Here is an 11,905-nt window from a genome sequence, read left to right as displayed (position 1 = left end):
AGCTGTCTTACGGTCTTATTATCCCAATAAAAAAGCGCCTTAAGGCGCAATTCGTTCTCTTGAAACGGGCCTTAGAAACCACAAGATTAGTCATTCAAGGAAAATGAATGTTTGGTAGATACTCCATGTTATTTAGTAGTATGGAACGGAATATTTCTGTAACCAGGTGATGTTATCGATTGCCTGCTGCTACATTAATAATTCTATCAATACACCGTATATCAAAGTTCATCAGTGCTCATGTATACCAGGCAGATTTACGCAGTGTAGAATGCTCATTCCCTCCCACTAGAAAACGTTAAATATATTTGGAAGGGGGTACGATAGAATAAAACCTATGTTTTATTCTCCGTTTTAATAATCATATTAAAACTCTCCTGCGCATTTCCTGAGCACTAAATCTCATTAACGTTTTAACTCTAAAAATATAAAATTTTTCTGACCACTTAAATCATGCTAACACGTGACAAGTGAAACACTGTAGCACTGTCACCGTTCGTGCCATTGGGGAGGCTGGTCCTACTGTCCAAAAACTCATCTTACATCCCATCTGCAATGTCCACCGTCAAAGATCTGAACTGCATTACTCTTGCTAAACTATTCGCACAATTTACATATATACATTATCAATAAATAAATAACCAATATTTACAATCAATGTATAATATATGAAATCTTACATAAAAACTCACTACAATCGCCACTTTAAAAACGTTTTTAATGAAATTCAATGCAAGTCAAATAATTAATAAATTCTGAAAAGCTGTTGCAGATCCCTGTTCGAAGACGTCCCCACTAATCTAAACAATTCAATTTGAAGATCTCCATGTCTCATAGCTCAACATTTAACAGGACATCTAATGGGAGAGCTGACCGAGATGTATAAGGCACTGAGTAAAATGAATGGGGAAGGTCTGTTTTCCCTCGTAGGTGAGACAAGAATCAAGGGGCACAAATATAAAATCTTAGAGAATAACAGATGACTGGGTCTTGAGGTTCACTTACGGGCAGCGGGTTGACAAACACTGGAACAAATTATCTCCCCAGTGTTAACGAGGCAGTGAGTCTGGCTGAAATCAAAGCAGAACTGGATGGTTACCATGTAGAAATGGGAACAGCACGAACATTACATTTTATTTTTTATTATTTTATTTTTGGCTGATGCATTAAGAATCCACTACCTTGTATAACCTGGCCTTACTAACAGTAAACACTAATTAGAAACTGGAGCCAGCCTTGCTCTGATATTCATTCGTCCGAATGAATGTAGAAAAGGGTTCCTAAGCGTTATTTTTCTATACGTATGCAACGAGAGCCAGTTTTAGTGGCACGTCGCTTTTAGCTTACGAAGACGTTACGTAATATTCAATAACTAATAGCATCAGTTGTTATAAATATAAATTAGGGGCTCACATCTGGTGAGTATGTGCTTGGCACACACCCGGGGTCCTGAGCTGGATATCATCATTCTTCTCTTTGTTGGTGATTCCCTTCTACTTCTCTCTCTCTCTCTCTCTCTCTCTCTCTCTCTCTCAGGGTAATTCATAAATTTTTTTTTCGGCTGGTGCAGCATAAGCCTCAGGCTTCCTTGCACCGTATGGCTAATAATAATAATAATAATAATAAATGTGGAAAGGGTATTTTTTGGAGTTATTGTCTGGAAATCATTGGGTTGTGAGATTTGCCATAAAAAGTGATATATTGTACGGACCCTACTGTATAAGTAATTATAGCAATTACATATGGGATATAGTGGCATGGTGTTTAGGGTAAAGCGCCACATGTGGTCTTCCACAACTGCGCTGTATATATTTCGGAATAAGATATACAGAAATTCCGAAAAGGGAAGGGTAAAAAGGAGGTCGAAAATGGTCAGGGAATATATCTGGAAAAAAGCGCCATTAAGAAGTCACACATCACTTCGTGGGGAGATGATATGTGAACTAGCAGCTGCTATAAAACGAAGAGAAACAATTTATTACAGTCGACCACAGAGAGACAATACACGGTCGAAATTCTGGCAGATGTTCCAAATGTTCACAGTTAACACTAATATGTGACTGCAGCACCACGTAAGTCGAATTACGAACATGCTCACATGCACCTGTTGTCGCTCGGATACTGCTTTGCTACTGCCGCTTTTCAACATTTGTTAAGTAACATTTTGGAATGGATATGAAATTGATGGAGCACTAAATCTTTAACATTAAATTTTTTCTGTTTATACTCCAGGAACCGCATAGTCAAGAGTTCACAAGATAGAGAGAATACGGAACCAGCACCATATTTAGCAGTCACGGGCTTGAACACCGATCACTTAAGGCACGTGTATTTATGCACCCTCGCGCCTGACTACTCTGGTACGTCGGCCTTTATTTTATTCATTCACTTTTAAAAAAAACAAAAAAAAAACTTTGCCTTAAGGACTAAAATACACTGATATTTCTATATTTATATAAATACCAATAGATCTAAACATAACTGAATTTGAATAACAATATAAAAGTCGCCCATTCATTTGTTTCTTAGAATGTTGATTGCAAGCTTTTCATAATTACACTCACAAGCCAAAACATCATGATCCCTCCTGTCTCCACAAGTGGACGCATCCCAAAACACTTAGGTGTGACGTCACCTAAGAGGGAAGCATATATAGTGATGGCATGGTAGTGCCTCTCAGTTCATCAGCATACAAAGCCCTTGCAATGGGGAAAGGGAAGGACCTGTTGGAATTTGAATGAGAATAATTTGTGGCGCTAGGAAGGTGGGGCCAGAATCTCAGCAATAGCAAGCATTGCAGCTGTTTGAGGGCCGCCGTAGTGAAGGTGTGGGAGAAATGGTCAAAAAAGGACCACGAACATGCCGGGACGGGGATGCAGCCACTGTTTGACAGTCGAAGTGAACGTCGGTTATCCACATCTGCGCCTTTGGTACTCGTGTGTAGTAAACAGAACTCTGTAAATGCCAGAGTGTGTGGCATGGATAAAGGGGTGGTTGAGGGGGAGAAGACAGAAAGTGGTAATCAATGGACACTGCTCATCGTGGACTAATGTTATTAGTAGAGTCCCTCAGGGCTCAGTGTTGGGTCCATTATTGTTTTCTGTATTTATAAATGATATTGATGATGGTATATCAAGCTTAATGTCTAAGTTTGCAGATGATACCAAGGTTGGCAGGGTTGTCAAGGACACTACTGACACTATGCTGCTGCAACAGGATCTGGAAAGGTTGAGCAGATGGGCTGAGAGGTGGCAAATGAAGTTTAACATTGACAAATGTAAAGTACTACACATGGGAAACAGCAACCCCAGAGCAACGTATCAACTCTGTGGTACTACACTGACAGTGGTAGAGAATGAAAGGGACTTGGGGGTGGTTGTGCAGGCAGATATGAAGTTCTCTGAGCAGTGCAGACGGGCTGCAAGAGTAGCTCATGGAGTATTGTCAATGATATACAGGAATTTTTCCAGCAGGGATAAGGAGGTGATTATTCCATTGTATAAGGCAATGGTCAGGCCACACCTAGAGTACTGTATACAGGTCTGGAGGCCTCATTTCAAGAAGGATGTAGAGCTGCTGGAACGAGTACAGAGAAGGGCAACAAGATTAGTGAATGGAACAAAGGGGTGCTCTTACGAAGAAAGGCTTAAGTTTTGCAAATTACAGTGTCTGGAGACTAGGCACCAGCGAGGTGATCTGATAGAGGTGTATAAAGCCTTGAATGGTTTAAGCATGGTCAATGCTGATGGGATTCTTCCTCTAGCTCAGAAAAATCACCTGAGAGGGCATAAATTCAAATTGAGGAAAGACAGATGTAGGATAGACGTGAGGAAATTTGCCTTTAGCCAGCGGGTGGTTGGTTGGTGGAACAGACTTCCATCCCATGTGGTGGAGGTTGATAGCCTAAATAAGTTTAAGGCTCAGCTGGACAGGTATTTGGAACGAACAGAGGGGTGAAGTGGAAGTGGGTTTTTTTTTTTGGCTGATGCTGCATAAGCTTGCTTTCTTGCATCAAATGCCTCTACTAATGCTAATGCTAATGCTAATGTTGTATGTGCATATATTGGGTTCTGTTGTTTCTCTGGCTACTTGGCGGCAGGGCCCCTACATTGCCCGCCACCACCACTAGGAGATAAGCCAGGCTGCTCATTATTCTCTGGATGGACTCCGCCAGAGTCGCTTGAGCTTCCTGGACGAAGTCCAAGTTAAAAAAAAAAAAAAAGGAAAAGGAAGGAGAGCATACGGGGAGATATGGGTAGAAGCGATCCGAATGCGAGGTGAGAAGGTGACCAACAGGGAAGACGGTGCACCAAGCAGTATAGGCGAAGTTGGGGGTTGCTTGGGGTACATGCATCCTACCCTGGCCAGGAGTTCGCACTGCGGAGAGTATCTCTACAGATGCTGCACTTGAAGTGCTAGCATGATCCTACCCCACTAGTCCTTTGAATTCTAGTATTGGGTCGTTTGGTCCGTCTGATTGTGAGTACAGCCTGAGCAAATCGTGCGAAAGCAGCATATATCGATTCATCAGCTAGGAGGATGAATCCTCCTAGCTGATGAATCGATATATGCTGCTTTCGCACGATATATGCTGCTCTGATATGCTGCTGCTGATGAATCGATATGATGAATCGATGAATGTTCCTGGTTCTGTGGAAATCCTTGTATTTCGTGAGTAGTCTTAATCGTGGGTTATCGTAGGCTGGACAGGCATTATCATGTGTTCCCAGGTTTCCTCTTCGCCGCAGTGGCATTTCAGATCGCTTTCAATTCCAAGGGCTGTGAACTTCTGTTGAAAAGGCCCGTGTCTCGTAAGCACAAAGGTGACTTGTAGCCCTTGAGAGAACCAGGAAGGAGCCCTGGGGAAGGTAAAATTGACTGACAGTAGAAACCTGTTGGTAATTCTTCCCTTCTCAATGTTGTTCCATTCTTCTTGTCATAGGTCTAGGAGGTAGTTGTAGATGCCTCTCTTTTCCTGCTTGGAGTCATTGGCCAGGTCAAGCTCCAGTCCCAGGATTTGATTTGTTATTCCTTTCCTTAACCGCTGGAATAGTCCTCTACGTGCAACCTCAAGATGCAGTGGTATACATCCTGCTATAACTTGGAGGACAGGGGTCCTGACGGTACGGCACGCCCTGGTCACCAGACTAAGCCTCCATGGACAACAGACAGAGCACGATCCCTCAATTAATGGCAGACTACAACCAGGGTGCACAGAGAAACGTTTCCGAGCACACCATCCAGCGGACGCTCTTGCAGATACACTTAAGGAGTAGGCGATCTATTCATGTGCCCATGTTGACCGATTTTGGCAGTAATTTTTTTTTTTAATAAGTGTGTAGGCGCCGGCCACCAAGCAATGGCATCTGCGCCACATTCACAGGTTCAGGCTATAATGAATTTCGTATTCAATTACCATAAATCTCAACACTGATAATAAAGTTTATATAATCACCATCAAATTCATATCCAGGTCGTTTATTATATAAGTACATATTACAGCATACCTTCATAGAAAAAAAGCGTAAGGAGTCAATACGTAGATTCAGGATATCGGAAGACAGTGGTACGAGGATGTGTTCCGCTTCATGGCTTCAGCAATCAGGAACACAAGGAGTTCTGAAAACAGCAGCACAAGGAGCCACTTTCTGGGTTCTGAACACAGCAGCGATCCAAGAACTATCAGCACAAGGAGTCGCTTTTTTGATTCTGAACACAGCACAAGGAGCACTATTTAGCTCCAAAAACTTGAAGCTCATGGAGTCGCTTTGGAGCCAGCAGCGCAAAGAACTGCTCTGTTGACTGTCATAAGATGCACCGGGACAGGTTATGATAGTGGAAATGGACACCCACCAAAACAGGAAACTTTGTTCTGTACTGTCCAGCATACTTTTCCGACTAAATAAGAATCCACCTCATGAAATACGCCCACACAGCCCATTGCATAGACTGAAAGGGTGGCAGTACACAATGCTTCGCTTTCAAATCAGAAACTTTTAGAAAGAGTTGACTGGTTACAAGTTATTACTTGCTTGGGAAACTGTTTATAAATGCGAACCACTTGTAGTACAAGCGAAGGCGGACATCTACCAGAAGATAGAGCAGAATAGTTTTCTCCAATGTTTGTTCTTCTGTAACATAAATATCTAATTGGGCACATTAATATTACCGTACTCTCTCTGTGCGAGTAGCACAGTGGTATCCTCACCGTCGTCCCCCCCGGGTGGAAAAGGCCTGGGTTCGAATCCACAGAGTGGAAAAAGCCCATAAAAGTTCTAAGCGTCATCTACGCAAGGAACTTTTATGGGATTTTTTCACTCTATGGCTGAGTTAGTCGGTCTCAGAAGTAGATAGCAAAGTTTTTTCGTCCAGCTGAACAGGCAAATTGACCAGAGAACACACAATTTACAGACACAAAATACGAGTTTATGTAATGAATGTGACCCTAATATAATAATTTTAATAATAATTACAGTTCTCCGTCAGTAACACAAAAGTCCAGTCAGCTACAGTGTTTTACTCCACTACACAGAACATCCAAATTTCCCGAATTACAGACTTACTCATTTAATTAGTGACATATAACTGGATTAAATCCGTCCAAATCCTCCATGAGAAGTGGTGTTCGGCGTCTAACAAAAACCTCAGTTGAAAAATTCCGAAAAGCTAGAAAATTTTCTCGTGTTTCCACCAAGGTAGGTTGCAAAAATATTTGCTAAAGCTATCGAGGCAGTGTTAGGTGGGTCGAAAAACTGCTAAATGGGGGGGGGGAAGGATACACAGACTAAAAGGTTAACAGTGGCCGCAGGCAGAGGCAAACGTGATTCTGGCACTGCTTCTATTACAATGAGCAGCAGCCTGGAAAGCAAGGTAATGGAGATTTCCAGGACTGCTGAGAGTCACAGTGGAACAAGTAAATACATGAGCTGTGTTAGAGTAACTAAGAGCAGAAACAGGTGCATGTATACCAATGCTAAAAGTATAGTTAATAAATTTGATGAGCTTGAAGTGCTAGTCAAGACAAAGGCAGATATTGTTGGGATATCAGAGACGTGGTGTCACACAGATATAAGCAGTGCAGAATTGGAATTTGGGGAGTACAATGTGTACAGAAAGGATAGGACAGGAAGGGAGGAGGGATTATGCTGTTAGTTAAAAAACACATAAAATCTAAGGATGTGCATCCAATTGATGTTGGTGGATAAAGCAGTGTTGAGTCTGTTTGGTGTGAAATAAGCACTGGGAAAGGAAAAATGAGAGTAGGTGTGTGTTATAGGCCTAATGAATCTGATGAGTATAATGAGCAGTTGTGCAGAGAAATAGAGTGGGCCAGTAAATCAGAATGTCTTATAATGGGGGATTTTAACTTTCCAGATATTGACTGGAACTTGAGTTGGTCACTAGCACACTAGCAAGAATTTTGTGGATTTATTGGATGACTGTTTTCTACAGCAACATGTTCGAGAGGTAACCAGAGGGAGTAATACTCTTGATCTGATTATCAGCAGTGATTATTCATGCATTATGAATTTACAGATAAAGGAACCACTGGGTGACAGTGATCACAATGTACTGATGTGGGAATTACTTACAGATGTAACTATCATCAAGGCCAAAGGGAAGGGCTTTTGCGTTCGTAAAGGTGACCACAGAGGTCTCAGACAGTTTTTAAATTCTATACAGCGGGATCAACTGATGTTGTTACTAACGTTGAATTCTAAATGGGAAGCCTTCAGTGACTTAATTTTGGAGGCTACTAGGTTTAGGCTTAAATGGAAGTTAGATGAATTAATGAGACTCGTGGCAGAGAAGAAAAATGTATGAGATGCATATAAAGTATCAGGTGACACAGAAGCTTATGGCACGTATAAAGTAGTCTGCAATCAAGTTACAAAGGAGGTTAGGCAGGCGAAGGCAGTTTACGAGAAATCTTTGGCAAAGGATGCAAAGAAAAACAGCAAAGAGTTCTTTATTTATGTATACTCTAGCAGGAAAGGGATGAATCAGATTGAACCACTTAACATAGATGGGTTGACTATTGATGATCATGCTCAAGAAGCTGATAAACTAAATGAGTATTTTGCATCTACATTCACACATGAGAAATTATTCAATTAGGGGAGTGCAAGAGGTTTATCAAACGCTAACAGGGAGCTAAGTGATTTCGTAATAACTGAGAACAAAGTGGATGAGAAATTGTTAAAGTTAAACATAAGGAAGGCACCTGGGGTGTACGGGATATATCCAGTTATATTAAAGGAGGCAGCAAAGGAAGTAAGCAAACCCTTAGCCATAATATTGAGAGCTTCCTTGGACTCAGGGGAGGTCCAAGTAACTACAGACCTGTTAGTTTAACTTGTGTTCCGGGGAAAATAATGGAATCACTGGTTAAAGAAGCATTGCAGGATCATATAGACAAGACTGCAGTAATAGTTAAGACACAGCATGGGTTTGTTAAAGGGAGGTCTTGTCTGACCAATTTGATTGGATACTATGATGGTGTCACAAAGGAACTGAATGCCAAAAATAATTTTAATATCATATACAGTACTTGGATTTCAGGAAAGCTTTTGATACTGTTGCACATGGAAGACTGCTGTACAAATTGGAGAGGTATGGCATAAAGGGTAAGCTACTACAATGGATAAAGGAATGGTTGAGTGGAAGATGACAGAGAGTGGTAATCACTGGACACTGCTCTTCGTGGACAGATGTTATTATTGGAGTTTCCCAGGTTCGGTGTTGGGCCCATTGTTGTTTTGTATATTTATCAATGAATTGATGTAGGGCCTTTCCGTAGCCGAGTGGTCAGGAGCAGGAGTGCAATAGCACACGCTCTTTGAGAAGACCGGGGTTCAAGCCCCTGACTGCTGAATACGGTCAATCTGCCAACCCGCACTGGACCAGCGCGGCAAGATTATGGTCCATTTCCCTCAGCATGAATTGTTGAGGAGGCTTCCATCCTGCAGTGGGTTGATAATGGCTGCACTTTACCTTTTTATATCAGGTTTAATGTCCAAGTTTGCAGATGATACAAAGGTTGGCAGGGTTGTTAACGACAGTAAAGACAGTATGCTACTCCAATTGGATTTGGATAAGTTGGGAAAATGGGCTGAGAAGTGGCAACTGAAGTTTAACATTGACAAATGCAAAGTACTGCATATGGGTAGCAATAACCGAAGAGAAACGTACCAACTGTGTGGTACTACAGGGTACACTCAGGGAAGTAGAAAGTGAAAAAGACCTGGGGATAATTGTGAAGTCAAATATGAAGTTTGCTGAGCAGTGCACACGGGCTGCCAGGGCAAGTCATGGAGTATTGTCAATGATATATAGGAATTTTGCTAGCAGGAACAGGGGGGGGGGGTGATTATCCCGTTATACAAGGCAATGGTCAGGCCACACCTAGAGTACTGTGTACAGGTCTGGAGGCCTCATTTTAGGAAGGATGTAGAGTTGCTAGAACGAGTACACAGAAGGGCAACAAGATTGGTGAGAGGAAGGGGGTGCTCTTACCAAGCCTAGGCACCTGCGAGGTGATCTGATTGAGGTGTATAAGGCCTTGAATGGGTTGAGCAAGCTGAATGTTGATGGGATTCTTCCTCTTACTCAGACTAAGAACCTGAGGGGCACAGTTTCAAATTGAAGAAAGATAGTTGTAGAATAGATATGCGGAAATTTGCCTTTAGCCAGCGGGTAGTTGATTAGTGGAACAGGCTTCCATCTTTTGTTGTGGAAGCTAATAGCCTAAATAAACTTAAGGCTGAGCTGGACAGGCATTTGGAGCGAATGGAGGGATGAGATGGGAGGTTTATTATTATTATTATTTTTTTATTATTTTTTTTTTTTTGCTGATGCTGCATAAGCTTGCTTTCTTGCGTCGTATGCCTCTACTAATGCTAACTGTTTATAACCCTCTACAATTTCCAGATTCGGCACACGAGACACTAAATGAATTTTTAGATCTTCATATCGTTCGCAGCTACGCATAATATGCTCCCATGATTCCACTTGACCGCAATGGCAAAGTGTTCCTTCAGTTCGTCCCAGAGCGTGCAACTTTTCATTAATCAACCCAGCAAAAATAGAGTTTCTAGATTAGGTATCAAAATGCAAACTGTAGACCAGGTCAATCTCTAGACCTATTCTGCAGGAAATGCTAGCAACAAACAGCCAATTATATTGAATTTACGTGGTTCTTCGCCTGCATGTATCGATGAAGATAAAACTATACAATAAAGATTCCAAACAATACATTCACATTTTTTGACTATTACTCTGATGTATTTTACGCCTTCAGTAAATCTCATTTTAACTGTTTTTTCTATTTTTTTAATTGTAAAGTATACATCTGTTATAAACTGATCAGTGTTATCCCGTTTTTTTACTTCTTTCTATTTTTTTCCCCCTGATAGATGTGAAGGACATTTTATACGGTCGACGTATAACTATTATGTACAGTGTATATAATAAAGAGTATTTATTTATTTATTCATTACTAGCCTACAGAGCGATTAGAACCAGCTCGTGCCAAAAACTGGTATCTGCTGAAAGCATATTGCACCAATTATGTCTGTAAACTGCGTGTGTTCTGTGGTCGATTTGCTGTGTGCTAGGCGAAAACCCGAGTTTTCTGAAGAAAAAACCATTCTACCCTCGGCTGAGACAGACTCAGCCAAGCTGTGAAAAAGACCTATAAAAATTCCTCGTGTCATTGACGGGATTCGAACTCAGGTCTTTTTCACTGTATAGGGAAGATGCCAACTATGCCAACTGTGCTACCCACGAGGGCAAAGCTTTGGTAACAATTTAATTTCTGTAATACCGTACTTTGTTAATTTAAATTCTGTAATATATTGTTTTCTTATCTTATTCCTTTCTCCTGCTTTTCTTTCTTTCTTAGCTTACCTTTCTTAACTTCTTTCTTATTTCTTTCTCTTATTTATTTCTTATTCTTCTTACTCTTCTTATCTTATCTTTCTTAACTTCAATTTTTACCTAAATAACGGTTGCTACATGATCCACTAACAGATCTTCCAAAGGACATCACGACTCAGCCAGAAATGCCTGCGGACATTTCCAGTGTGAGTTATGAGTTTGTCGCTTGTATGTATTCTAAGCCTGTGGCATATATATAGTTCGGTCTAGTAGACAAAGCAAGTTCAACTGACGATTCTTTTCTTTGCACTTGATGTAAGGAGTGTACTAATCTCAAACTGAAACTTGGTGTAGTACAAGGAGAATTTTAGTGACTGAAGAAATGGGTGCTTCCCCTAGAAATTTCTGTTCCCCTTGAATATTCTGTTCTGGGAGCTCGCCAGGGACTCAAGTATCTCGTGACTTACCAAGTGATACGTCCCTGATTCAGGTCCCAGAACAGAATATTCAAGTGCATACTGCATCTGGTTGAAAAAAAAACAGATACATATGAAAAAACTGAGAATAATCAAATCACATAAAAAATAAATGTACATTTAATTAAATTTCAGATAAAGAGCTCTTCATCGCAAAGAGCTCCATTTGTTCAGAGTCTGTTGGAAAGCCAGCAGCACAAGGAGCTACCGAGAACAGAAATGCCAGCTATTAGAGTACTGCTAAATTATGTGTAACTGACAGCGGGGTTGCCATAGGTTGGCTGGAACCGCATTAATTAATAAATATAATGCATCTGGTTGAAGGAGATTCAGTTTTAACTGGGAGACTCTATCGTCAGGGAAATGTAACATTTTTGTAATAAAGATAAGTACGACCTGACGATTTGTTGTATAAATATAGGATCATGCTTGGAAAAAAATGCCACTAGTTAGGCCAGAATGTGTATGCGTCTACAATTCTGCCCAGATATGATTGCAGCTCTACTAACCAACAGGCAAACACGTCTCGCAAGACAAAATAGTCCTAGCAT

The sequence above is a fragment of the Mastigoproctus giganteus genome, chromosome 7 (assembly GCF_048544385.1).
Source record: "Mastigoproctus giganteus isolate SK-2022 chromosome 7, ASM4854438v1, whole genome shotgun sequence".
Classification (NCBI taxonomy): domain Eukaryota; kingdom Metazoa; phylum Arthropoda; class Arachnida; order Uropygi; family Thelyphonidae; genus Mastigoproctus; species Mastigoproctus giganteus.
Note: the sequence above shows the minus strand (reverse complement) of the source record.